The sequence below is a fragment of the Bos indicus genome, chromosome 23, assembly GCF_029378745.1.
Source record: "Bos indicus isolate NIAB-ARS_2022 breed Sahiwal x Tharparkar chromosome 23, NIAB-ARS_B.indTharparkar_mat_pri_1.0, whole genome shotgun sequence".
Classification (NCBI taxonomy): Eukaryota; Metazoa; Chordata; class Mammalia; order Artiodactyla; family Bovidae; genus Bos; species Bos indicus.
In genome coordinates this window covers 35,842,434-35,869,488 of record NC_091782.1, presented here as the reverse complement: position 1 = coordinate 35,869,488, position 27,055 = coordinate 35,842,434, and the positions used below count along the sequence as shown (strand labels likewise).

Sequence of the window (27,055 nt, the reverse complement as noted above, 5' to 3'; positions counted from 1 at the left end):
GGATTTGCTTTTCTGATCTTTCTTCACTTCACCAAAGAACTATTCTCCACCTGGCCTTCGTATGCTGAAAATTGCTTATAATTTGTCCAGCATTTTCCAGATTTACCATGTTCACATTCCTTTCCTCTACTTGAAGCATGTAAGCTGGGACCACACTGGCTTTTGCTGAATTCTCATACCAAATGTTGCTCTCTCTGAGGTCAAGGACTTTATTTACTTTGCATTCTCAACTACTATAAAGATTTTAAAAACTGTGTATTTGTACTTAGAGTTTTCCTCCTTAAGGCTACATTTCACACTACTTTTTATACATTTTAATCAAGTTGGTTTAGCTGTATGGGGCTATCATCAAGCATTTACTGACTATATTGATCTTTGTGCAATATTTCATGGTTTCCTCTCTTGAGGCTTTTAAAATAATTGAGAAGACAGAATGTATGCAGGAAAATAACTTTGACTTTTCATATAAAAGTTCTAATTATATGATGATCATTTAGTAAGTTATGATATATCCAATAAAAAGTTAGAAAATACTAACTATTTACTAGGCACTATGAGATTTGAAAATAAAAAACAGCAATCAGAATTCTTGTCTTCATAGAATTTATATGCTAGCAGGGGGGAAAACAGTAAAATAAGAACATCCCACAAAACATCACAAGTGCCACAACAGGAAAAATACAGTATAGTAAGAGGAAACATAGAAGGTACAACTAGCGAAACCTACAAACAATCATGTGAACATTCCAGTCAGTGGGAAGGATAAAGGAAACAGAAGTGATATAACACTTCCAGTTACATCCCATTGGGCAGTAACATGACACCATCGAGCTCCAAAAGAGATTACAAGTATCAGTTCAATTTTGACCAGTTAATATTAAAAGTTTCTATCACAAAGGTGCAGTCAAGTTAAGTGTGATTTGAAGGGTATTTAAAATTACAATAGGGAATATTATCCTTTTTAGTTTAAAAATGTAAATATTAAAATTCAACTACAAGAAAACAAACACCCAATTTAGAAAAAGGTAAAAGATTGAACATACACCTTACCAAAGAAGGCATGCAGATGGCAAATAAGCATATTAATATATGTTGAATTATTTGTAATTGGGGAAATGCAAATTAAAACAATGAGATACCACTACACATCTATTAGAATGGTCAAAATCCAAAAATACAGGAATATTGATTGTTGACAAAGACACAGAGCATAACTTTCATTTATTGCTGGTAGGAATGAAAAATGATATAGCCATTTTGGAAGACAGCTTGGCAATTTCTTATAAAGCTACACAGTCTTACAGTATGATCCCACAATCATACTTCTGGACTGACTGAAAATTCATGTAACAGAAATATTCATGTAAAAGTTTAAAGCCACTTTATTCATAATCACCAAAAACAAGAAGCAAGTAAATGTTCGTCAACAAGTGAATGAACAAACAAAGTGTGCTGCTGCTGCTGCTGCTGCTGCTAAGTTGCTCAGTCGTGTCCGACTCTTAGCGACCCCATGGACTGCAGCCCACCAGGCTCCTCCGTCCATGGGATTTTCCAGGCAGGAGTACTGGAGTGGGGTGCCATTGCCTTCTCCAAAAGTGTGCTACATCCATGCAAGGAAATACTACTTAATGATACAAAGGATTGAACTGTTACTGTTTAGTCACTAAGTTGTATCCAACTCTTTGAGACATGGATGAATCTTAAACGCAAGTTTCTATGTGAAATAAGTCAGTCCAAGAACTTATATACTTCATGAGTTTTATTTATATGGCATTTTGGAAAAGATAAAACCACAGAGATAGTAAAGAGGGCAGTCTCCTTTGTTGACCATCTCAATTACGCCAAATGGATAGACCTCATCTTTTATACCCCTTCCTCCATGATCTTGATCACTCCTTGGTACTCAATCTGTGTTGAGTCAGCACTCCTTGAGGGTAATTGACTTCACTGAAGTAGACATCAGGTCCAGCTTTCTCAGTAATGCCATAAACTGAGTGTGTTTTGTTCACTTTTTCTGTGCTTACTTTGTTGTCTTTGCCTTTGGAGAACCTACACCCAACTACGTGTCCCAGTTCCAGGCTAATAACATCATCAGAGAATTCACTGTATTGAAAAAGATTTCCTTGTCATGATTGGCTGGCTATTTCAATAAATCCAAAGTTATCCTTCCTAATTGCCACATAAGCCTCTTCGAGTTAGAATAATGACCTAAAAGTCACACACAAATTCCAATTTCCTATTCAACCTCTGCTTGAATACATATGTGTGTGTGTGTGTGTGTGTGTGTGTGTATCAGTTCAGTTCAGTTCAGTCATTCAGTCGTGTCTGACTTTGTGACGCCATGAATCACAGCACGCCAGGCCTCCCTGTCCATCACCAACTCCCAGAGTTTACTCAAACTCATGTCCATTGAGTTGGTGATGCCATCCAGCCATCTCATTCTCTGTCATCCCCTTCTCCTCCTGCCCCCAATCCCTCCCAGCCTCAGAGTCTTTTCCAATGAGTCAACTCTTTGCATGAGGCAGCCAAAGTATTGGAGTTTCAGCTTCAGCATCAGTCCTTCCAATGAACACTCAGGACTGATCTCCTTTAGGATGGACTGGTTGGATCTCCTTGCAGTTCAAGGGACTCTCAAGAGTCTTCTCCAACACCACAGTTCAAAAGCATCAATTCTTTGGCACTCAGCTTTCTTAATAGTCCAACTTTCACATCCATACACGACCACTGGAAAAACCATAGCCTTGGGACATTTGTTGGCAAAGTAATATCTCTGCTTTTGAATATGCTATCTAGGTTGGTCATAGCTTTCCTTCCAAGGAGTAAGCATCTTTTAATTTCATGGAGCAATCACCATATGCAGTGATTTTATATATATATATATATATACACATAAATATGTATTATATATTTACATATATATATATATATAAGTCATGTCCAACTCTTTGTGACTGCAAGTACTGTAGCCTACCAGGCTTTTCTGTCCATGGGATTTCCCAGGCAAGAATACTGGAGTGGGTTGCCATTTCCTTCTCCAAGGGATCTTCCAGACCCAGGGACTGAAGCCACATCTTCTACATTGACAGGCAAATTCTTTACCATTAATCTACCAGGGAAAGTGTTAGTTGCTCAGTCATGTCTGACTCTTTGTGACCCCATGGACTATAGCCTGCCAAGCTTCTCTGTCCATGGAATTCTCCAGGCAAGAATACTGGAGTGGGTAGCTATTCCCTTCTCCAGGGGATCTTCCAGAGCCAGGAATCATGCCTGGGTCTTCTACATTGCAGGCAGATTCTTTACCATCTGAGACACTAGGGAAGCCCCATATACCTATATATAAAATAACATAAAAAAATGCAATATTTGTTTACATATTACAATACGACATAATTATAACACATATATAATTGCATGCATATACTAACATAAATAAATGAATAAATAATTAAATAAGTGGGAGAAGACAGACAAAGTTCCCATGCACAAGAATTCTAAACTATTTATTCAAATACTCTGCTCTTAAGAAGATGGTGCTAAATATCCCACTCTTTAAATGTTGCTGTGCATAGTGACTTTCTTCCAAAGAATATCATATCAAAAAAGAGGGAAAAGAAGTAATTTTATAATGAAGGAATTTGACAAACATGATCTCACCCAAATAATCAAGGTTAATATCAACATTGTGAAGGATGTTGATAGTATATATACTTGGTCTGATGTGGTACAAATGACACTGCATCTCTATGTTCTTTCTCCTAGAAATCCATAAATATCACCCACTCTAATCATGAGAATAAAACAGACAAATCCCAGTTGAGAGACATTAGGCAAAATACCTGACCAGTACCCCTCAAAACTGTCTAGGTCATCAAAAATAAGGAAAAATAGAAAAACCCAGCAAAGAGTTTACTAAGGATACATGAGGACTAAGTATATTATGGTATTTTGAATGGGTTCCTGAAACAAAAAAGGGACATTAGGTGAAAACTAAAGAAATCTGAATAGAATATGGACTTTGTTTAATAATTATCATTATAGTTTCATTAATTGTGACAAATGTGTCATATAGGTAAGATGTTAATAAGAAGGGAAGCTGAGTATGGAATGCACAAGAACTCTTTGTACAATCTTTACAATTTTTATGCAAATTTAAAATAATTTTTAAATTAAAAGTTTATTGTTTAAAAAGATAACAACCTTAAATAAACTACTATTTGAAAATAATTTAAATATTTAAACCACTTAAAGTGAAATGGCTAATTCCTGATGGCTCAGTCAGTAAAGAAGCCACCTGCAATGCAGAAGACCTGGGTTCGATCCCTGGGTTGGGGAGATCCCCTGGAGAAGGACATGGCAACCCTCCAGTATTTTTGCCTGGAGAATCCCCATGGACAGAGGACCCTGGCAGGCTATCTACAGTCCATAGCATCACAAAGAGATAGACCAACTGAGCAAAGTGAAATAATTTTTTCAATATTTTTGAAATAAATATTCAAAAGTGAAATAATTTTGAATTATCTGTATATCTATGGCTCCTATTAAAAATTCAAAAATGTTTATGAAGTTTTCATAATAGTTATGTATTATTTCATTAAATTATATTTAGGAAACTATTACATTAATAAATACAGTTAACAATGATGGCAGGGACATCACCTTGAAGATAATTAGAGAAATTTGGCCAAATTAGCCAAAGGTTTCGTATTAGCTTCCTGAATGGTTATGTCTGAAGCTTATCACACGGTGTGCAATGGTTTCTATTATCATTGGTTGAAGTGTGAGTACTCATATAATTCACAATGTAATATTTTATTATAGTCTGTAAAGGAAACTTTTTTTTATAATTGAACATTTTTCTGTGTGTGTGAGAATCTGATACAGCAGAGGAACTGAATATTTCAAGAGTGCAATGAAAGTTCCGTGTAAGATTTTACAAGGGACCACACTTTGAAATACAGAAAGGGAAGCATGCTAACTGGGAAATGAATTTCCCATTGGTTTTCTCTCCTGCTGGTCTCATAGGAGAAACTGCAAGCTGAGAAAACCCAGTTATACTCTTGCCAAAGAATCTCATACGTCAGAGAAAAGATGCTCTGTAGGATTCTGTTTCAATGAAAGAGGTCAAAATATACCTTCATTATAAGCCTGTGTGTATACATGCAGTATAAGGAGGGAAATAAAATGAAAGCATACATGTGTTCCCCAACCTGTGGCGGATTCATTTTGATACTTGGCAAAACTAATACAATTATGTAAAGTTTAAAAATAAAATAAAATTTAAAAAAATAAAATAAAATGAAAGCATAAACTCAGAACTCTTTCATCTCAGGATATTTTTCTATATTGTACCCTACAAATAAAATGCCCCCATATAAAACTGAAATCGAGACTTTAGTACATCTGCTCTAACAAGATTTATGCTGTTGTTGTTGTTGTTGTTTTTATTGCTGTTGTTGAGACACTCAGTCATGTGCAACTCTTTGTGACCCCACCAGGGGTCTTTAGCCCACCAGGTTCCTCTGTCCATGGGATTTCCCAGGCATGAATACTGAAGTTGGTTGCCATTTTCTTCTCCAGGGGATCTTCCTGACTCAGAGGTTGAACCCACATCTCCTGCTTGGCGGATTCTTTACCACTGAGCCACCTTGGAAGAAACAAGATTTATATCTGCTATTAACTGTATGCCACACAAATATCCAAACTTTCATACAAGTTTGAATATAGGCCCATTTTAAATATGAGTATTACTACTGGATAGTTTACTTACCCACTGGGTAAAGATTTAACATTTTTCAAGTTTTTCAAAGTGAATTACATACTTTAGTAACCTTTTTTGTAAAATTAAATTTGAATTCAATTAGGACCCGACATATTGCTGATGATGGAAAGGGCATAGATACAAAGGAATCATCTATGCAGAAATATTAAGGGAAAATCTAGAATTGGATGGCATCAAATTGTGAGAAATCATAGCTAGAAGAAAGCCAAGTATAGATCCTTAGCAAAATTCATCTTTAAATGACAGGAGAAAAAGTAAAGCCAGAAAAGTTAAAAGAACCATAACTTTGAGAGTAGGAAGAACAGCCAAAATTTTAAAATTCGCTTTTGTGATTTCCTGAGTGTGGACACTGACCCTTTGACTCTGTTTGCTCATCTAAAAATAAGGGGTTGGTGTTAGTTGCTCAGTCATGTCCACCTCTTTGTGACCCAATGGACTGTAGCCCACCAGGGTCCTCTGTCCACGGAATTCTCCAGATAAGAATGCTGAAGTGGATTGCCATTCCCTTCTCCAGGGGATCTTCCTGACTCAGGGATCAAACCCAGGTCTCCAGCATTGAAGGCAGATTCTTTACCATCTGAGATTTCACCAGTTCAAATATAATATTAATATAATGCATGTAAAGTGTTTAGCTCAGTTCATCTGTTAATTTCCTTACTCATGAACACTTATATTTTTGGAAAAAAAAAAGTGAATCATGGAAACCAATACAAACTGATAAAAAGTGTGTTTTTTTGTTTGTTTAAGTCATTGAATAACAGAACTTAGGGAAAAAGCATTGATTCTTCAAGAAAGGCATGGTGTTTCCTTGGTGCATTTTATGCAGGCCAAGTTTATTCACAACCCTCAAATTTTGAATATATCCCAGTTTTCTCAAGGCCAGCTTTGATCTCACTGAATGAGAGTCACATTTAATGAGGAAGGTGTGGTTGTAAACGGGGTAGAACATATTATACTTTAAATCCAGAAACTCCTTGGAGTAGCATCTCTGTTGGCAATGACTTCTGGTCATACTGTTGGTCCTACTTGAAAATATACATCCCAAACTAAAACCAACTGGGCAAAGTTTAGAAAATCCCAATATATTAAAAGAATCAAACGAAAGGAACTGGAAAAGAAGTTAAGTAACACAATACGTCTGTATAAAGGATGTAAAAATTCAGCTGCTCTTGGATTTGCTAAATGCCTATTTTCCTTTTAAAATGCTTCTGGGAATAGGCAAAACCCAAAAGGTGTTTTACTAAGCACTTTTTCCATTCATGTAGAAATGTCCCAGAGGAAATTTAATCTCCATGTTTCTGATACTTTCACACTTAACATCAAAGAATTGTTTTGTAAGAGTTATTTGATATATTAAGAGGATTTTTTGAGCTTTTTTCCAAGACTTTCAAATTGTTTTTCTTGGAAAAAATGTAGTCACATCTAAGCAAGGGGAAACTAATTCATACACCACTAAGTTCAAATTTAGTTCAAAACTCTGATGCCAAATTATCCAAAGAAGAGACTCTCCTAGTTTAAAAAAAAAAAAAATAGTAACAATTCCAGCTCAATGCTCCAACTTTATAGCAGATATACTTTTTTTATTAATTACTGTACTAATTTCACACATATCATTACAAAAAGAGCTAACTCCTAGTATAATGCAAATGGGAATATCACATGTTATGCTATGTTACTGTCATGAATTGAAGACGCATGAATGACTTCACACAAATTTGCAGAAAGTTCAAAGGGTGAGTGAAAAAGAATGGGAACTTTATTAGCAATACCTTGTTAAATATATGAAAGTTACCAGGAGCAAAGAGATTTAAAATTCATTATGACCTTAGACTTTTCTAATGTTTAACCCCAGAAATATCCAGACACCATCATCTGTTATTGAGATTACAGATATATCCTATTAGTTAGTCTCTATAATTTTTATACCCTTTGTTCAGTTCATTTTTCATAAAGCCACCAGCTATCTTATCCACTGCAATCTTCAGTCCATTCTTCATAGATAAGTCAGCATTATTTCCTTAAAATTAAAATCCAATCATAACTGTGATCCACTTGAAGACTATCAATGATCACTACAGACTGACACTTGTGTTCCCCCAAAATTCATTTGTTTAAACCTAATCCCTATGTGACAGTATTTGGAGCTGGGGCTTTGGAGAGGTGATTAGATCATGAGGATGGAACCCTCATGAATGGGATTAGTGCCCTTATAAAAGAAAACCCAGAGAAATCTCTCACCCCTTCCTTAATGTGGGGACAACCTGAATCTTCACAGACACCAAATCTTCAAGTGTCTGGATATTGAACTTTGCGGCCTCCAGAATTGTGACAAATGAAGTCTTTTGTTAATAAACCATCTTGTATGTGGTATACTGTTATAGCAATCCAATCTGTCTTAGCAATCCTAAGACACTAACTACCCAATTTTTCCAACAAAAACCTAGTACAAACACTGTCTTCCTTGGTGTAGCCTACCCTTGTACTACAAATCCTAAGGCTTGCTGACCTTCTCTGGGATGAGTCAGGGGGAAAGCCACTTCCCAGATTGATGTCATTGCATACACTTTTCCTTCTGCCTGGACTGTGCCTCTCCACCCTTTTGCCCCAGTCAAACTCACAATTTGACCTGTCTTACCAATTCCTGCTAAAGAGCAGCCTTCTCTTATCATTGTGCATTCTGTTTCACACTCACTGAGTATGTTTTTCCCAGAAATAGAGACAATTTCAATTAAATTTTTGATTAAATTTCTTGAGCCAACCACTGTGACGCTCTGCTGTCTTTGAGCTCTCCTCATCCACATTCAATATCTCACATATTTCTAAGATAGAATTAATATTGGTTAGTTTATTTATTCACTAGCAGTTGCCTCAGGGTCTCAGTTTCTATCTCGAAGCTTTATTTACATGGTTTCTTAAATAATGATGGTTTCTTCATTCAAAAGGAAAATGCTTAGGAAAACTGAGTTAACTTTTTTAAAACTATGTTATCTTATTAATTTCTTTAAATTTCAATCTCTTTAAAAAAGTTTCCTTGACTTTTTTTAGCCATTCTACTCACACACACTAGTGCAGTGTCCTGCACTCAGTACATGCTCAAATATTAAACACAAGAATTGGAGCAGTAAACTATTTGGTGGAAAATAGCCTTCATAGACCCTTCAAATCAAACCGTTAGAGTGGATAACTGCTTCTTGCCATAGGACTACTGGCCATTCTTTTCCCTTTAAGGAAGACACTCGTGAGCTTTCTCCTCTCAATGTCACAGTCCTCACCTTAATACTTGCTCATTTTGTTTTGTTAATTTTGAATGGTCAGCCATCCTTAGGATTCTCTTAGGTCTCCATGAGAATGGGTTGAAGTGTATATGTACATATGCATAAAAAGAAAGTGAAAGTGTTAGTTGCTCAGTTGTGTTTGACTCTTTGTGACTCTATGGACTATAGCCCACCAGGTGCCTCTGTCCATAGGATTCTCCAGGCAAGAATATTGGAGTGAGTTGCCATTCCCTTCTCCAGGGGATCTTCCTGACTCAGTTATCAAACTCAGGTCTCCTGCATTGCAGGCAGACTCTTGACCATCTGAGCCACCAGAGAAGCCATACATATGCATACACTCATGCATATACACACACCATACAGACATACATATTATTATATATATCAGTTCAGTTCAGTTCAGTCGCTCAGTCGTGTTCGACTCTTCGCGACCCCATGAATCGCAGCACGCCAGGCCTCCCTGTCCGTCACCAACTACCGGAGTTCACTCAGACTCACGTCCATTGAGTCAGTGATGCCATCCAGCCATCTCATCCTCTGTCGTCCCCTTCTCCTCCTGCCCCCAATCCCTCCCAGCATCACAGTCTTTTCCAATGAGTCAACTCTTCGCATGAGGTGGCCAAAGTATTGGAGTTTCAGCTTTAGCATCATTCCTTCCAAAGAACACCCAGGGCTGATGTCCTTTAGAATGGACTGGTTGGATCTCCTTGCAGTCCAAGGGACTCTCAAGAGTCTTCTTCAACACCACAGTTCAAAAGCATAAATTCTTCGGCATGACCACTGGAAAAACTATAGCCTTGACTAGACGGACCTTTGTTGGCAAAATAATGTCTCTGCTTTTGAATACGCTATCTAGGTTGGACATAACTTTCCTTCCAAGGAGTAAGCGTCTTTTAATTTCATGGCTGCAGTCACCATCTGCAGTGATTTTGGAGCCCAGAAAAATAAAGTCTGACACTGTTTCCACTGTTTCCCCATCTATTTCCCATGAAGTGATGGGACCGGATGCCATGATCTTCGTTTTCTGAATGTTGAGCTTTAAGCCAACTTTTTCACTCTCCCCTTTCACTTTCATCAAGAGGCTTTTGAGTTCCTCTTCACTTTCTGCCATAAGGGTGGTGTCATCTGCATATCTGAGGTTATTGATATTTCTCCTGGCAATCTTGATTCCAGCTTGTGCTTCTTCCATCAATTAATTATTTATATCATATACTTTATGTTATGTTATACAGAGGCATATAAAAGGGGCATTCTGAGCCTGAGTTCTGGCTCAACTTTTTCAAGGCACCAGAACAGGAGTTCTAAGAGATGGGTCCAATTAGTAAAAAAATAATTCTAAACAAGCAAAACAATGTTTAAAAAACCAGTTTCAAGTCACAAATAACAGGGGACCACAGTACTCTTTAGAATACTAAAAAGAAGGGCCATGGTTTGACAGCAGATGCTCTATTAACATTTAATAAATATTTAGATTACAATTAAAAAAGAAATGGTCATTTTAAGGTATTTGCAGATCCTTTCAGTGTTACATAATTTAAGCTAATACACGCATTAAAGTTTGCCCACTAGTATTTCTTCAAATTCTAATTAAATTGTCAGTGAAATAAATGATAGGTGGCCCCTTCTCAGCTCTGTTGATCTTATAAGCACTAAATTAAAACTCCACTATCATTTTTTTGCCTTATTCTTATTAATGCCATTACAAATTCATGATCATAAAGTAGAATTTAATTAAAGATAATAAGACAAAATATTTGAACAAATCACATTTTGTTCAATCAAACATACATAATAGACTGGTGAAATTAAAATTGTAAATTGAAATTTCTTTTTACCTAAAATGTATGTATTATCCATCATATCTGGAAAAATAATCATAACCAATGGGATGATTTCCTTCAGCCACATGTGAGACATCTTTTCCAATTGCTAATTATATTTTGGCAAATTATGAATCATGCATAAATCCTACAATGACTGGTTTTTAACAGAAGCTAAATCTGACTGAATTATCAATATCCATGCAATTTTGATATCTTTAGAGTGGAAACTAGGAGGAAAACATTATGAAAATAAATATTTTAGATATTCTTCTCTTCCTGGATGCAGCACCTTCACCCAAAACACTTTATTCAAAATATAGGAGGGTTAATATACCATTCAGTCCCAAGGAGTATTATAATATGGTTCCTTTTAGAGTCTCATAAGTATTTTTCATAGCTTATGATACATTTATAAATTCACCCTTTTTTTAAAAAAAATCAATTTATTTTGGCACTTTTTGGTAATATTTATCTCTAGTTATATAATCTATATATCATTTTACTGTTTTGTATTCTAATAAATTAAAACACGTATTTGTTGTATTCTTAAGACATCCTATTGTTTTTGATTGGTAATGAGTATCAAGGTATAGAGTCATAATGAAGTGAAGTGCAAGTCATTCAGTCGTGTCCACCTCTTTGGGACCCCATGGACTATACAATCCATGGATTTCTCCAGGCCAGAATACTGGAGTGGGTAGCCTTTCACTGAGTGAAATGAAAGAATTCTAGCTAGATGATTTCTAGAGAAGTCATTCGTACAAATCCCTTCCTGCTTCACCTAATAAAAAATAATAAAGTAATAAAATAAGCCTCAATTCTCAGAAATTTCAGGAGAATTAGATATGAATGAATTTTCCAGCTATCTGAGCTTATTCTGAAGTTAAATAAATCAAATGTCTCTTTTCGGTAAAACACTGTGTTAAACACACAGAAAAGAAAAAGATAAGATATAGACTCTGCCCTTAGCAATCAGAAGTGTATAAACAAAGATTCATGGTAAAAAGCAGACAAAATTTAGTCTTGAAGTTCTACTATACAATAGGAGATAAAGAGGTTGAATAGTAAATTACAACTCTGGGGAATAATCTGAAAGTTTATTTTATTTTTTTATTCGTGTTGGTGGTTTTTGTTTTTGTAAGGATCTTTGGAAATGTATTATAATGTATTCTGGAAACAAATGTTTCAGTGGGATCATTATGAATGTCAATGACTATAATGTGTATTGAAAGAATTCTTAAGGACCATAGGCAGTTATAGAAATAATCGCCTATATACTAAATGGCCCCCCAATTGTATAACTTACGAACTATCACATCTGCTTTTGAGATCTCTTTCTTATCTCTCATTGGGTTGGAAGTATCTTTCTTTTGCTACCAAACAATTCTACTTCCTCCTAAAACCCTTTTCCAGGAGATCTCCCCAACACAGGGATTGAATCCAGGTCTCCTGCATTGCAGACAGATTCTTAACCATCTGAGCCACCAGGGAAGCCTTGTCACAGGCAAAAGTTTAATAAATTTAATAATATATTCTACTAGTTTAGAGTCTCAATTCTAGCTGAGACAGAGAATTAGGAGAGACTGTTTGGGTTGTTTTCTTGTTTTTCATTATGGATCCCCCTTCTTATTCCAAGTATTTCTGAGTCAGAATGTCCAAGGTAAGGCAAAAGGACCTGTGTTGTGATTTTTTTTTTTTTCAAACTTTTGGCTAATTCAACTCTGAACCACACTGGTGAGTTACTGCTGTATTATTTTTAAAGGCATCTGTTTTAAAATAATTATATAATATTTAACCAAAAAAAGGAAGCTGATCTTTTTTGAGAAATCTGTATTAATGTTTTCTACCTACTTCTAAATTAGTTCACCATAACCAGAAATGCAGCAGGGGTATTTTCTTTTTAGAAGTCCTTGTTCATAGAATAGCAACCCCATCATGTGGTATTTTGCTGAAATTGCTTCCAGAGGCATATTAGGTTTAAGCATACTTTTGCATTCAAAAGCAAATTTTAAAAAATTATTTATTTACTTACTCAACATTTATTGAGCAGACATTATACTTTAGGCATAATACTAGATGCTCAAAGGAAAAAAAAATCAAAATCAATACTGTAATCTACTCACATCTGTGTTGAAATTTATAGTGTCAAAATAAAGCTGGTTGACCCCAAGATATTGATTAATACAATCCCATTCAATACCAATCAGATTCTTTTCATAAAGATCAATACAGTTTGTGGCAATTTGAACTCCCTAAAAAGTTTGCTTAATCAAAGCTAGGATAAGACTAGTTGGCAGCTGTATCAAGACAACTTACTACCCTAATTACGAGGCCTCTCCCACTTCTCTCTCAGAACATACCAACTTCCAGAGAACCCATCAGAACAACTACTTTCAAAACTGCATTTACTGACACTAAAGCCCAGACTAACACTGGGTTTGATTTCCTTTTAACTGAGTTTTTCTCCAGTGTGTCCAAACATTTAAAAATAAATGTTTTTTTAGATAAATGACTTTACAACTACCAAAATCCAGAAATGCAATGAGATTTCATTCTGATATATAGGTCATAAATGCAAAAGGGTTACTCTTTAAAATTAGGCATTCGTGCTCAATAATACGACATTACCGTGGTCTTTCATGCACAATGACTATTGAGCACAGGCCTCTTTATTAAAGAGATCCAAAGCTCATAGACAAAAATGTTGTTTTAGGAAATAATTTTTGTACGTTTTTGTAAACGCACTCCTTGGTTTTCTTGCTAAAACAAGACCATTCCATAGCAACTTATATTCTGGGAAATTACTTTAATAATTTTAAGGGGGTTTAAAATTAGAAAACTGAAGATGGCAATTTTAAAATTTCCTTTTGTTGGTAAACCACAATTTAAAATTCCCAATAACATTGTTGAAGTCATGGTGCTATATATCTTCTTCTTAGCCATTATTTTTAGTGTTTAAAGCAAGACTGTCAAAAAAAGTTGTCTGTAAATTACATTTTACAATCATAAAAACTCAGAGAATGTATCATGTCATTTTTATTTAAAATTTTCAGGGGTAAATTTAGCAGATATATAATAAATGATTGAACACTAGAGATTTTAGCTATAGTGATATGCTACCCAAATTTTTAATAAATAACTGGTATTGAGACCCAAGAATTCTTCGAAAAGAATTACATATTCTGAAAGTGAAAGTGTGTATGAATAGACCTCCCCTCTCTGATGCAGTAACCATTAGCCACAGATAGACACTGTGTATTTGAAATGTGGCCACTGTGTTGAAAAACTGCACTTTTACCTTTATTTAATTTCAACTAATATCAACTTTTATAGCCACACATGACTAGCTGCTGCCATATTGGAGACTGCAGGTGCACATACCTACATGAAAGTGAAAGTGAAATCGCTCAGTCATGTCCAACTCTTTGCGACCCCATGGACTGTAGCCTACCGGGCTCCTCCATCCATGGGATTCTCCAGGCAAAGGTACTAGAGTGGGTTGCCATTTCCTTCTCCACATACATACAATATGTATGTATAAATACATACTGTATTTAGCTGCCATTTTATCTTTAATGTCCTCTAATGTGAGCCTTTCTCAGCTTTCCTCTCTTTACGATATTCATATTTTTGGAGAGTATATTTGGTGGACCATGCGTATAGCTCCTAATCCTGACCTGGAAATTCTTTTATAGAACTTGTCTTTACAACAGATTTGTAGGAAAAGTTTCCATCTATGAATTCTGAGACCTTTAGTACCAGTCAAGTGGGCAATCAATCCATAATGGGTGTTACAAGAGATACAAGCAGAAATTAAAGGATATCTCTGAATATAGAGAACTTCTGAAGTCAAGGAAGAGCAGAAAAAGAGTGTGAACTTGAAGTGTACACTCCAAGGTCAAGGGGGAAGTAGCTGTTGGTGTTGACGACAGGCAAAGAAAGGAGCTGTGAGATCTAATAAAGTCTTGTCATATGGGTAGGTGATACGGGTAGCCTTAGTGGAAGAAAACAAAAGTAAGAAAATGATACAGTGCTTAATCTCAACAGTTTATAACCTTAATAATGAAGCTGTAAGACCACAACTCTGTTATATGACTTGCTAAGACAGGGAGATAAAACAGATATATAAACATCATCAAAGAAAATGATACCATTAATCATTTCAATAGTACAGAAAAGGCAATTGATATTTCTGTAAAAAACTAGAAAGATGAAAAATCAGGATATGTTACATAAACTAACACTAGGTATGATTTCAAACAAAATATATCGTATATATTGCTATACCTGATTCAACTACTGTTGAAGAGGATAGATTATTAAAAAAAAAAAAAGCAGAAGTGTTACTTATACAACTCTGTGAATAAACTAAAAAAGACTGAATTGTACATTTTAGGAGAGTGAATTTTGTGAACTTAGATATTGAACTTAGATATTTGAACTTAGATATTATAAGCAATATCTTAAGTTGCAATGAGATAATATATAAAAGTAAAAAATCTGGAGAGGGAAAGAAGCCTCTCTTCACAAGGGAGGATAGTTTGGTAAGTACACGTTGAAATAGATATCTGGAAGAACCACATTTTTTCTGATCAATGAATAAAGAAGAAATAGAGAAGTTAGCTGGAAGAGTCATCATGAAGATGAATCTGAAGAAAGAGGTGAGAGAAATGGGTGAGTCGAGGCCCTGCACAGGCACAAGGGTGGGAAGCGACAGCCCACAAAGACAGAGTATCTGAAAAGGACTTTGTTGCATAAGAAATACAAAGAGGATTTTTAAGTCGTTTACCATGATGTTTTCTATGCACCTATCTCTTATCTTTTTCTGTCTTACAGTGCTTTAATAAATGTTACATTTGTCACTAAGCTTTTTCCATCAATGTTGATTCTTTTGGGGAAAATAAAAAGGGAACTATGTTTGCGTCAATTTCAGGCAAAAACATGTACTGTGGGAAAGCCTGGAGTGGAGTACAAAGGATATGCTGGAGTATAAATACCTGGGAATTATCAGAAATTCCAGGGAGAATCAAGACTTTCAAAAGTTGTAGAATTGGTGAGGTTCAAGTTGAAATCCCCCAGTGGAAAAGGGGAACCAGGATCATATCTGGGATACAGATGGAAGGAACATAAAATTGCATTAAGCTAAAAATATAATACAATGAAAGGATGAATTTGGAAAATGGGAAAGCCCAGAGTTGATCTAGACCCAAGCAGAATAGACAGAGTTGCTTGGCTGCCTGGCAGATGGAGAGACTATAGACTCACCTCCCCCTTGTCCTCCCCCAATCCTTTGTGAGTGTCCTACAGCTCAGAGATCAGGGTCTAGAACTTCTGCCCAGAGTGCATGAGGTGCTTCAGTGATGGAGGGCATAATCAGGTAAGGAAATCCTAGGCTCAAACCCATTAAAAATTGACTCTGTTCTCCTATTTTTCTTTTGACTCTTCTAAATCAGTTTTGTTGTCTCTGAAATATACCTGAGATAAGAACAAGCACATCTAATGTGATCAATTAAATTGAGATGTGTTGTGTCAAGTAGAGATTTCAAAGACTTAGCATGAAAAATGTTTTAATTTCTCATGAATAACTTCTATATTGATTATATGTTGAAATGGTAATTGGGCTAAGTAGACTAAATTGCCTAAATTAATTTTCCATACTGCTTTATAATTTTTAATGTGACTGCTGAAAAAATTTTAAATGAAATTTGTAGCTCAGTTTTTATGTTCATAGGACAGCACTGGAATAGATGATTTATGAAGTAAAAGCTACAAACAGTATGACAAAAAAATGTATCTTCACAGCTAATCTAATGAGTGAAAACTTACATAACCTTCAGTTTTTAAGATAGCAAGATACTAAAAAATGTTAGTGCATATTATTAACAAGGACATAGTAAGATAAGCATGCTTACATATTAGTAATGAGGTTATAAATTGTTAAAATCTTTCCAGAAAAAACTGGAAAAGCCTTTAAAATACTGGTTCCCTTTTAATAAACAACTCTTGATACCTACAATTTTTCTGTACAATGATATTGATTGTGGCATTATTATCTAGGAATGTATGACAATAACCTGAATAGTGAAGGTAAGGAAATACTTAAATAAATGGCCTTCAGTCACATGATAGAAATATTGCCCATATTCTGGTCACAGCACCTTTCTAATACTAATTTAATAGTAGATGTTTGTGCACTGAAATGCAAAGATATAATCATGTTTTATGTTAGTGTAATTAAGATTTATGAGAAGGCAATGGCACCCCACTCCAGTACTTTTCTAGAACATTTTGGTGTTACAGATTTTCTAAAATAAAAATTAGCATTAATTACAGGAAATAAAGAAAAAGAGAGAACAAGATGGGTTCAGTATCTGCTAGCTTCAGTCATCTTCCGTGTTTCCACTTGCACGTGCCCTAAACTTAGACATGTCTTAAATAGGCACATAGATGATTTCCATCATTTCCCTTCAACTCATTTCCTTTTTCCCTCTCACGTTTTACCTACCAAACCAAATTATTACTGAATAACATTTTAGCTACAGATAAGCTCTTAAGTTTCTTTGAAAAGATTAATGTTAATTTTAAAATAAATGTTTTTCACCTGTCTTATCTAAATGTTAACATTTTCTGTGTTTTTTCTGATTCATACAAAAAAAAAATCAGCTCACTAAATTAACATGCTGCTGCTGCTTATCTCCAAATTTCCTTTTAATCCATATTCATTTTATTTATCAGTATCTGATAAAATTTAACTAACATATTTAGAAATCTTTCACTAAAAGAAAACAAAAATCCTGTGGCTTTAGATAAGTATTTAAATATAAAAATAGTAATTTAATTGACTATAAAAACTCAATATTAGCATTGAGAAATAGTTCAGGATTTTTCTGACTTGTCTCTGGTGTTGATCATGAATAAGCTCACAATCTTGGTTCTGGTTTTTTAATTGATCATCGTTTGGCAGTGGGAAAAAAAGGTTACAATAGTCTGGTTTATCCCTCCCATTCTGCCTGTGTTGGTTCTAGCAGAGTTGATCATCATGGCCATATTACACAAGCCTAGACTTAGAATCAACTTACTGGGGCAGATGACTTATGAACTCAAAGTGTTATTTCAAAATGACTAAGGTTCCCTTTTGCCCCACCGCAGGCTCCAGGGTAACGGTGTGCAATAGAGAAGTCGGCGACGATCGGGACCCCAGTGAGATGGGCCTGTTCACTACTTAAAAAGCCCCGTTCACGGTCTGACCACCCAGCAACATGGTAAGGAGTGCGGTCCCCAGTGACAACCTCCCTACATACAAGCTGGGGGTGGGGAGGTATGCGCAAGAGCGCCCTCACCATTCAGCTTTTACAGAAGATCTTTGTGCCTGACTACAACCCCACCATCCAAGACGCTTTCCTGAAACATACAAATATTGACAATCAATGGGCCATCTTGGACGTTCTGGACACGGCCCAACAGGAGGAGTTCAGCACCTTCCGGGAGCAGTACATGCTCACAGGGGACGGCTTCCCCATCGTCTTCTCGGTCACGGACAAGGCCACCTTCGAGCACATGGACTACTTCCACCAGCTCATCCTGCGCGTCAAGGACAGGGAGTCATTCCCGATGATCCTCATGGTCAAAAGGTCGATCTGATTCATTTGAGGAAAATCACCAGGGAGCAAGGAAAAGAAATGGCGACCAAACACAATATTCCATATATAGAAACCAGTGCCAAGGACCCACCTCTCAACGTTGACGAAGCCTTCCATGACCTGGTTAGAGTAATTAGGCAACAGATTCTGGGAAAAAAAGCCAGACGAAGAAGAAGAAAACCAAACGTTGGGGAGACCAGGTCACGAGCACCCACAAACTGCAGTGCGTGATATGGTGATGGCCCAAGGCCCTGGGCACAGTGACTGGGAACTGGCCAGTCCTCGGGACTCCACTGCCTAACTGCACCGAAGACCATCTAACCATGACCCTTTGCTCGAGGACTTGGCACAGGAAGAGAGAGAGGGAGGGTGGGCAGGGAGGAGGTAGGATCTGGCTTTTCCGGAGGGGCACAGGAGACGGGGTGTCTCACCAGAGACGAGAAGCCAACAGGTAGATAGAAAGTATCCGAGCCCCTGTGTTGATGCAATCCAGTCCCTCCCTCCCTCAGTGGCTGTGTTATTTCTCTGAACTACATAGTGTAGGTCTGATGTGGGAGTGTTTCTCCATGTACAAAAACAAGCCATGATCAAGCTCCACCCCAACCCCACCCCCAGGCCACAGTGTCTGAGTTTGGGTGTCTTTTGTAGATTTTTGAGTTATTTTAAGGATTATTGTTTTATTAAAGGGGTCTGTATGCCTCCCCCCAAAAAATGACTAAGATTCGAATTTTCTACATGAGATGACCAAAGGAAAGATATGAGTTTGTTCTCAAGATCCCCAAAGAAGCTTAGAATTAATAAAAATTGGAAAAGCACAGATCAACATGTGTTTACACACTTTGTTGATTGTGGTGATGACAAGGGCTGACCTATCACTTTGTGCACAATTTTGTTTATGAATGACATTGTTAATGAGGAATACACAGTGTGGGCTTTGGTACCATCTGCCACTGTATGGCCAACGACTAGTCTAACCCTGCAAGGCGGTATGTCAACAGCAGAGCCTGATGCTAATCATACTGGCATCCTTGACAATTGGCAGCATGTTTATAAAGTAGCAGACACTCAATAAATGCTATTATTATTCACTAACACATAATGAACAGTCCTATACATAGTCAACAAAAGTATGATATTCAGAAAAGTATTATTGAGTCCTCAAGTTGGAATGTTTCTTCCAAGACTTAGTAGCTATATTTCTTAATTAATTGAGGCACTTTATATAAAATAAAATTCACTCATTTAAAGAGTATAGTTCAATGAGATTTGACAATATGACTATGCTATACATTTTCTTCAAAGCACCAACTGAATTTCACTCCAATTATTTTGTCAGGTTGAGATTTTAATTCCATTCAGTTCAAACTATTTTCTAATTTGTCTTGTCATTTTCTCTTTAACCCATGGGTTATTTAGAAGAGTGTTTTTTGCTTTCCAAATATTTTGTGTTTTTCCAGATAGCTTTCTGTCTTTCATTTCTAATTGAATTTTCCTGTGGACAGAGTATAAACTCTGTGTGATTTAAGTTCTTGTAAATTTACTGATTTTTTTATTGCCCTGAACAAAGCCTAGTTTCCCTAATGTTCCATATTACTTGAAAAAAAAAAGTGTTTTCTGCTCTTGAACTTTTCTATAAATATCAGTTAGTTCATGTTGGTAGTGTTGTTTAAGTTTTCTATACCTTTACTGATTTTTCTGTTGGCTCAAACTTCAGTTACTGAGAAGGACCATTTTTCCTTTCAGCCCTCTTAGTACTACATTCACACATTTAGAGGCTCTGTTATGGGTCCTTACATACTTAGGAATGTTACATTTTCTTAATGAATTGTTCTTCTTTATCATTTTATACTATATACTTTATCCTCAATAATATTTTTGTCATGGGGTATAATTTACTCTCCAGTCAAACTTTACTGCAGTTATTATTTGGAGATTGTATAATTTTCCATCTTGCTTTTTATATATAATTTCCCATCCTCTTGCTTTTAACCTATTTGTGTTTTCATGTTTTAAGAACGTTTCTTAGAGCATACAGTTGAACTTTGTTTTTCTATCCATGTTGATAATTTCTGCTTTTTTATTGGAGGGTTTAGTTGCCTCCTCATGTATAAAGTAGAAACAACACACTTCAATTTAGCCCCTTCCAGATTTTGTGCTCTTGTTGTGGTATGTTTTGTCTCTGCACATGCTACAAACTTCATAGTGTATTATCTCCATTTTAGTCAATACTTTTTACTTTTATTTTTTTCAGTTATATAGTAAAATTGACTTCATTTTAATTCTTGTGTATCACTCTTTGGATTTTAATACATATGTATTTGTGTAACTACGACTATAATCAGAATATAGAAAACCTCCAGATTCCCACCAAATTCCTTATGATACCAATTTGTAGATATGTACTTCCTGTGATGATTAATTTTATACATCAACTTGACTGGACCACGGGCTGCCCAGATATTTGGTGAAATATTATCCTAGGTGTTTCTATGAGGGTGTTTGTGGATGAGTTTAACATTTAAATCAATAAATTAAAGAAGATTACCCTCCTTAATGTGAGTGGGCCTCATCCTATGAACCAAAGGCCTGATTAGGACAAAAGGGCTGATCTTCTACTTAGTAAGAGAGATTTCTTCCTGCCACATGGTCTCCTAACTGGGACATCATCTTTTTTCTCCCTTCAGATTTAAACTGAAAACATCTGCTTTTCTGGGGCTCAATCCTGCTCTACAGTTTTTAGGCTGAAACTAATCCCTGGAAACCCCTTATCTATTCTCCATCACTATAGTTTTGTCTTTCTGAGACTATCATATTAATTAAATAATAGTACATATAATCTCTTGAGATTGACTTGTCTCACATAAAATAAAATATTTAGAATTTAACCAAGTTGTTGTGTATAAACAGTTTATACTTTTATATTGTTCACAATGCATTATTTTATGGATATTAAACAGTTTATCCATTCATTAGGCAAACAGCATTTGAGTGTTGTTTTTTTTTTTTTTTTTTTTTTCAGTTTTTGGCAATCATGAATGTAGAGGCTATGAATTTTTGTGTATAAGTTTTTGTGTAAGGGTAAGTTTTCAGTTCTCTAGGGCAGACACCCACACGTGGGACTGCTGGGTCATATGGTGTGTGTATGTTTAACCTCAAAAGAGTTGTCAAATGATTTTCCGGTGACTGTACCATCTTTGTTCCCATTGGCAATGTATGAGTTACAGGTGTTCTCTATCCTTTTAAGTACCTGTTATTGTCAGTATTGTTTATCTTACCCACTTTAATACACGAATGGTATTACTTCAACTTGGATTTCCAGAATGGCTTAATGTTATTGAACGTATTTTTATGTGCTTATTTGCCATCTTTGTATCCTCTTTAGCAAAGTGCTATTCATATTTTCTGCCTGTTTTTAAAGTTAAGTTGTATATTTTCTTATTACTGAGTTTTGAGAATTCTTTAAATATTCTGGATCCAAGCTCTTTGTCACATACAAGATTTAAAAACATTTTCTCCCAGTCTGTAGCTTGTCTTTTCATTTTCTTAACAGTGTTTATCAGGAGCAAAAGATATTAAATACTGATGAAGTATAATTAATTAGATTTTATGATCATGCTTTTGATGTCATGATGTCCCTGTTATATAATTTTCGTTAGATACTAGAAATTCTGAACGCTATGTTTTTGAGTGTTCGGGTTTTCTTTCTTTTAAAGAGTGTGGCACTTTGTCCTGGTAATCAGGTTTTAAAGCCTGTTTTCATGATTTTTTCTGTTTTTAAAATACAAATCAGATCAGATCAGATCAATCACTCAGTTATGTCCAATTCTTTGTGACCCCATGAATCGCAGCACGCCAGGCCTCCCTGTCCATCACCAACTCCCGGAGTTCACTCAGACTAATGAATAATGATAAAAGAAAGAAAGGAAAGAAGCTCCATATTTACTTATCTTGACCCACTACATTATTATACATAGTTGCAGATTTAGCATCATTTTCCTTTGACCAGAAGAATTCCCTCTAACATTTTTTGTAATGCACATCCACCGGTGACAAATTCTCCAAGGTTTTATTTTTCTGAAAAGTTTTTACTTAAACTTCACAGTTTAAGACTATTTTCACTGAAACAGAAAATTTTAGATTGGCCTTTTCTTCCCTTCAGAATTCTAATGTTACTTTTCTACTACTTTCTAGCTTGAATTTTAAAATAAAATGTTTACAGTGATTCTTATCTATTTTCCCTTCTATGTAATGCGTGTTTCTTTTCTCTGATTGCTATTAAGAGTTTCATCTTATTACTGATTTTAAACAATTGTTGTGTTCCTTTGGTTTCTTCTGTGTTTATGCTACTTAGCTGTGTTGAGTTCCTCAGATGTATGGCTTGGTAATTTACACTAAATTTAGAATGATTTTAAGTCAATATTTTACAATTTTTGACTATTCTCTCTGCAATTTCAATTCCAACTATATCTGTTATTTTGGCCTACTTCACAATTCCTCATGTAGCACCGGGCTCTATTTTTACGCTCTTCTTCTCCCTGTGATCATTTGTCATCCTATTCTCAATTACACTGTTTTCAAACTCACTGATCTTTTCTTTTGTCTTTAGTGTCTAAGTTTTTCTTAAAACCGTCCAGTGAATTAAGCATTTCTCACATTACATTTTTCATTTCCAGAAACTGCAACTGGGTTTAACGCTAATTCCATTATTTTTGTCATTTCAAGTCTGTTTCTATTGACTCATTTTCCCCCTGCTTTATGGATACCTCTCCTTGCTTCTTCGAGTCCCTGTTATATAATTTCCATTAGATACTAGAAATTCTGAACGCTATGTTTTTGAGTGTTTGGGTTTTCTTTCTTTCTTCTAAAGAGTGTGGCACTTTGTCCTGGTAGTCAGGTTTTAAAGCCTGTTTTCATGATTTGTTCTGGCAGTGAGTCAGTTTTAACATTGGTTAGAGAAAGGTAAGAGGAACTGTTACTCTAGCCTGGCCCCATGACCAGGGTGTAGCCCTCTGTTGTCTCTACTGAATGTCCCCACATGTTCAGTGAGGTTTCTCCATTCTCGTTAGTTGGAACTCAAGTCTCTTCTAGCCCCGTGTAAGCCTTAGGAATGTTTCAACTAATTCTTTCTAGTACTTTTGTTTTTGCCTGGTTTTGTGAAGTTTCAGTCTGCAGATGTGTAGTGAAATATCCTGAAACATGTTCTCTCCAAATCTCCCTCTTCTTCAATACTCTGCCCCATCTCAACTTCCTCAAACACCCTGCCGGGTATCTGGTGTCTGTGAACAGCTGGTTCACATATTTTCCTCTATTTTCTAGCTGTTAATGGCAGAAAGACAAGCCTGAGTGACACCAATTACTCCAAGCTGGCTGCAAGTAGCTGCCACAGATAGTTCTTTCTGGTGCAAGAAAAATATAAGGCTTTGAGGAGTCCCAGAAAGCATAATACACCTTGTAAGATATATAACCTCATAATCAAACCAAATGAGTCAGTCTCTTAAAAAATTAAAACTGGAAAAACATAGTTAATTCCTCTGCCTATTCAGATTAAAAAAAATAAGAAAACAGCAATTTGGGAGTTTTTTCAAGAGTTTACCCTTGAAACATGGTGTTCCAGCTGGTATGACAGAAAAGAGAGTCTTTGTTAAGTAGTATCAAAGTCCAGGAACAAAATTTACTTCACCCTGAAGGCACATAATTTCAAACTCCTCTGCAGAGTGATTATTGGGCTTATGTGGTAACTGTCGTAAAGCATTTACACAGTCAAGGTTTGCAAGAATCCTGCACAGCGCGGCAGTCTGTCTTTCTCCACCGCTGGCAAGAATGGGGCTCTGAGTGATCACAGGCACATGACGTGGCTGTATTTCAACTAACAGAATGGATACCATGCTTATTTGTTTATGAAGCATTTGAGTGTCCTTCTTACTCTGCTATGTGTTCTGTCTAGGAAAATAAACACATCTGTGGTCACATTTCAGTGTCCTTGGGATGCAGACTGAAGAGAGGACACAAGTAATGTGCAGACCTTTAGGCTTTTAAAATGAATGTCATTTACTGCCACAAATATAAAGGTATTTTCCTTTACCAAATTCTTTCATTTTTTTAAATATCCTGTACAAACTGCCTCTAAAAATAAATAAAATAAAACTTTCAAATAAAACTGCAAGATTCTGACAGGCTATTTGCAAATCACCAGCTTATTTAAGATGTGTGCTTCAAAGTATTTGCAATGATTTTTCATTCCACCTTTTGTTAATGATAAATTATTAATATTTTTATAAAAATGGTTAATGCTTTCTGAGCTCATAATATAGCTTTCTGTATGGTTATCCTTTCCTCATATTTCAAAAATGCATTAAAATTTAATTTCACATTTGCTATGTCATTGTTCAAGCTGACATGCCATTAAACAGTTTTTATTTATTTGTATTATGGGACTTAATCTGGCTTTCCATTGTGAACATGAAGAAAAAAATAAATGAGATGATTTTCTTACTCCTCTCAAGAAAATAAATTTTCACATGGTACAGTATTTAAGTAAAATAAGCATTTTGCTTCTCTCAAATATACCAATTGAATAAGAATAAATACTTTATCCTAGATATAATCTACAATAAATTTGAACCATTTTCCATTGCCTAAATACTAAAAATGGATTAGTCATGGCTTGGAACTTGGCTCAGTATAACTCAGTTAAGTGTCACAGCATGAAGCAGTCTAAGACAAGCCAGCACCTGGGACTGGCCCAGACCATTGGAGAGGAAAAATTATAAAATTATAAAACGGTATTCTCACTAGAGATGCTGAGAGGACGCTCACTCTGGTAGGAAGCACTCTGTCCACCAGAGGCTGTGGAACACTGTAAGCACCAGGAAATCTCACAGAAAGCCACAAAGCTACCAATGCAGGAGGCGTGTACATGTAGAGGCATCAAAGCTAAGGAATACAAGAGCAGACTGAACAAATGCCCCACACCTGCCATTAACACTGACTTCATTTTGGAAATTGGATTTGCTATTATCACCAAGAGAAGCACAGAGGCAGAGCTGGAAAGATAAAAACCCAGTTATGTGACCCAGGGCACAGAGTAAGCCTGAAGTTCAAGTTGGAACTGCAACAGCTATAAAAGTACCTTTATGTTGCATCCTTCAGTAGAGTTTAATAAAGTTGTTAAAATTATTGGCATATAATGTGGCAATTAAGTGTACAGACTGTGACAATTTAAGGTGGTGTGGCTCTGCTGAGTGCATCAGGGTAAGTACAGTCAGTGTTCTATCGTTGACCTGAAATTAACAGATGGCCAGCTATTTCCCCAGCAAACATGGGTTTGTTGAGAATTGACAGAGAACTGCAATGGTGGATCTGCAACCATGTGATCCACGGGCAAATCCCCACAGTACAAGCAAGGAAAAGCACTTTATAGAGAAGCAAAGGAAGTCAAGAGGGCTATAGTAGACAGAGAGCCATGGCTTTTCATTGGCTGAGTCCTTGAAAGAATAGTCTTTCTGTTAGAGACTCTGCTAACATCAGGATTTGCGAGCTCTCCCAGCTCTATTTAACTGACATTTCTGTTTATAAACTTTTTACACTATTGCTTATTAATATGTATTGCCCAGGCCTGGAACATATGGTATCTTTCATTCAGATCCATACAATCAACTGCAAAAGTAACTTACTGGAAAACAAGAGGGCTCGTCATCCATAAGTAAGGTTTGCACGCTACAGAGACATAACCTGCTAGCTGAGGTAGTTTTTATCAGTAAACTGTGCTTCTAGTTCTGCTGCACAGACAAATAGTGGGATTTTTTCCCAGAAACAGAAACTATATAAAAACAACATCAACTTTCATATATGGAGCACCAACTTGAAAAGCCACACACAATGCCACAGAATTTACATTTTTTCAAGATAACTTCAATCCTCATAGCTACTTTTGAAATACAGAGTACTGAAGTCAAAGCATGCAAATGGGACCTAGGGAAGTTAAAATTCTTTAACTAGAAAAGTTAAAATTATCTGATGGTATAAAACAATCAAAAGTAGACCCAGGATTCAAAGTTTACATTTAAAATCCAAAGTTGATTCTTTTAGAAATCTATGTTCTTCAATCATTCAAAATGAATGAAAAAGAGAATGAATGATAGTTTCTATCACATAGCAAATTCTACTGAATTTGTCTCTAACACAATCTAAATGAATTTTATATTAGAGCCAGAGCAAATAAATTGTGCCTTGAGTATAACTATTAAAATAATAAATATTACCTGGCAATTTAAAACACTTAAAATATTATAAGGCATGAATGGCTCAACCCAGGCATAGCACTATTTCCATTCTCATGTTTTTAAGTAGAACTAAGAGTCAACTGTCTACGAATTTTGGATTAACTGCCATTAAATTTGAAGTTTCAGAAACTGTATTGAAAGGTCAATGAAGGCAGCATCCATGCTATGTCACCACAAACAGAAAAAGTCAGTGCATCTGAAAGTACACAGAAATAACTCTTCATCACACTCTTAAGAAGGTACCAAAACATTAAAC

At 35.8% G+C, this 27,055-nt stretch overlaps 1 pseudogene; it reads left to right on the top strand.

Annotated features, from left to right (window-relative positions):
• Nucleotides 1–18,136: 18,136 nt before the first annotated feature.
• LOC109576739 (ras-related protein M-Ras pseudogene) lies at nt 18,137–18,756 on the top strand (annotated as a pseudogene).
• Nucleotides 18,757–27,055: the final 8,299 nt, after the last annotated feature.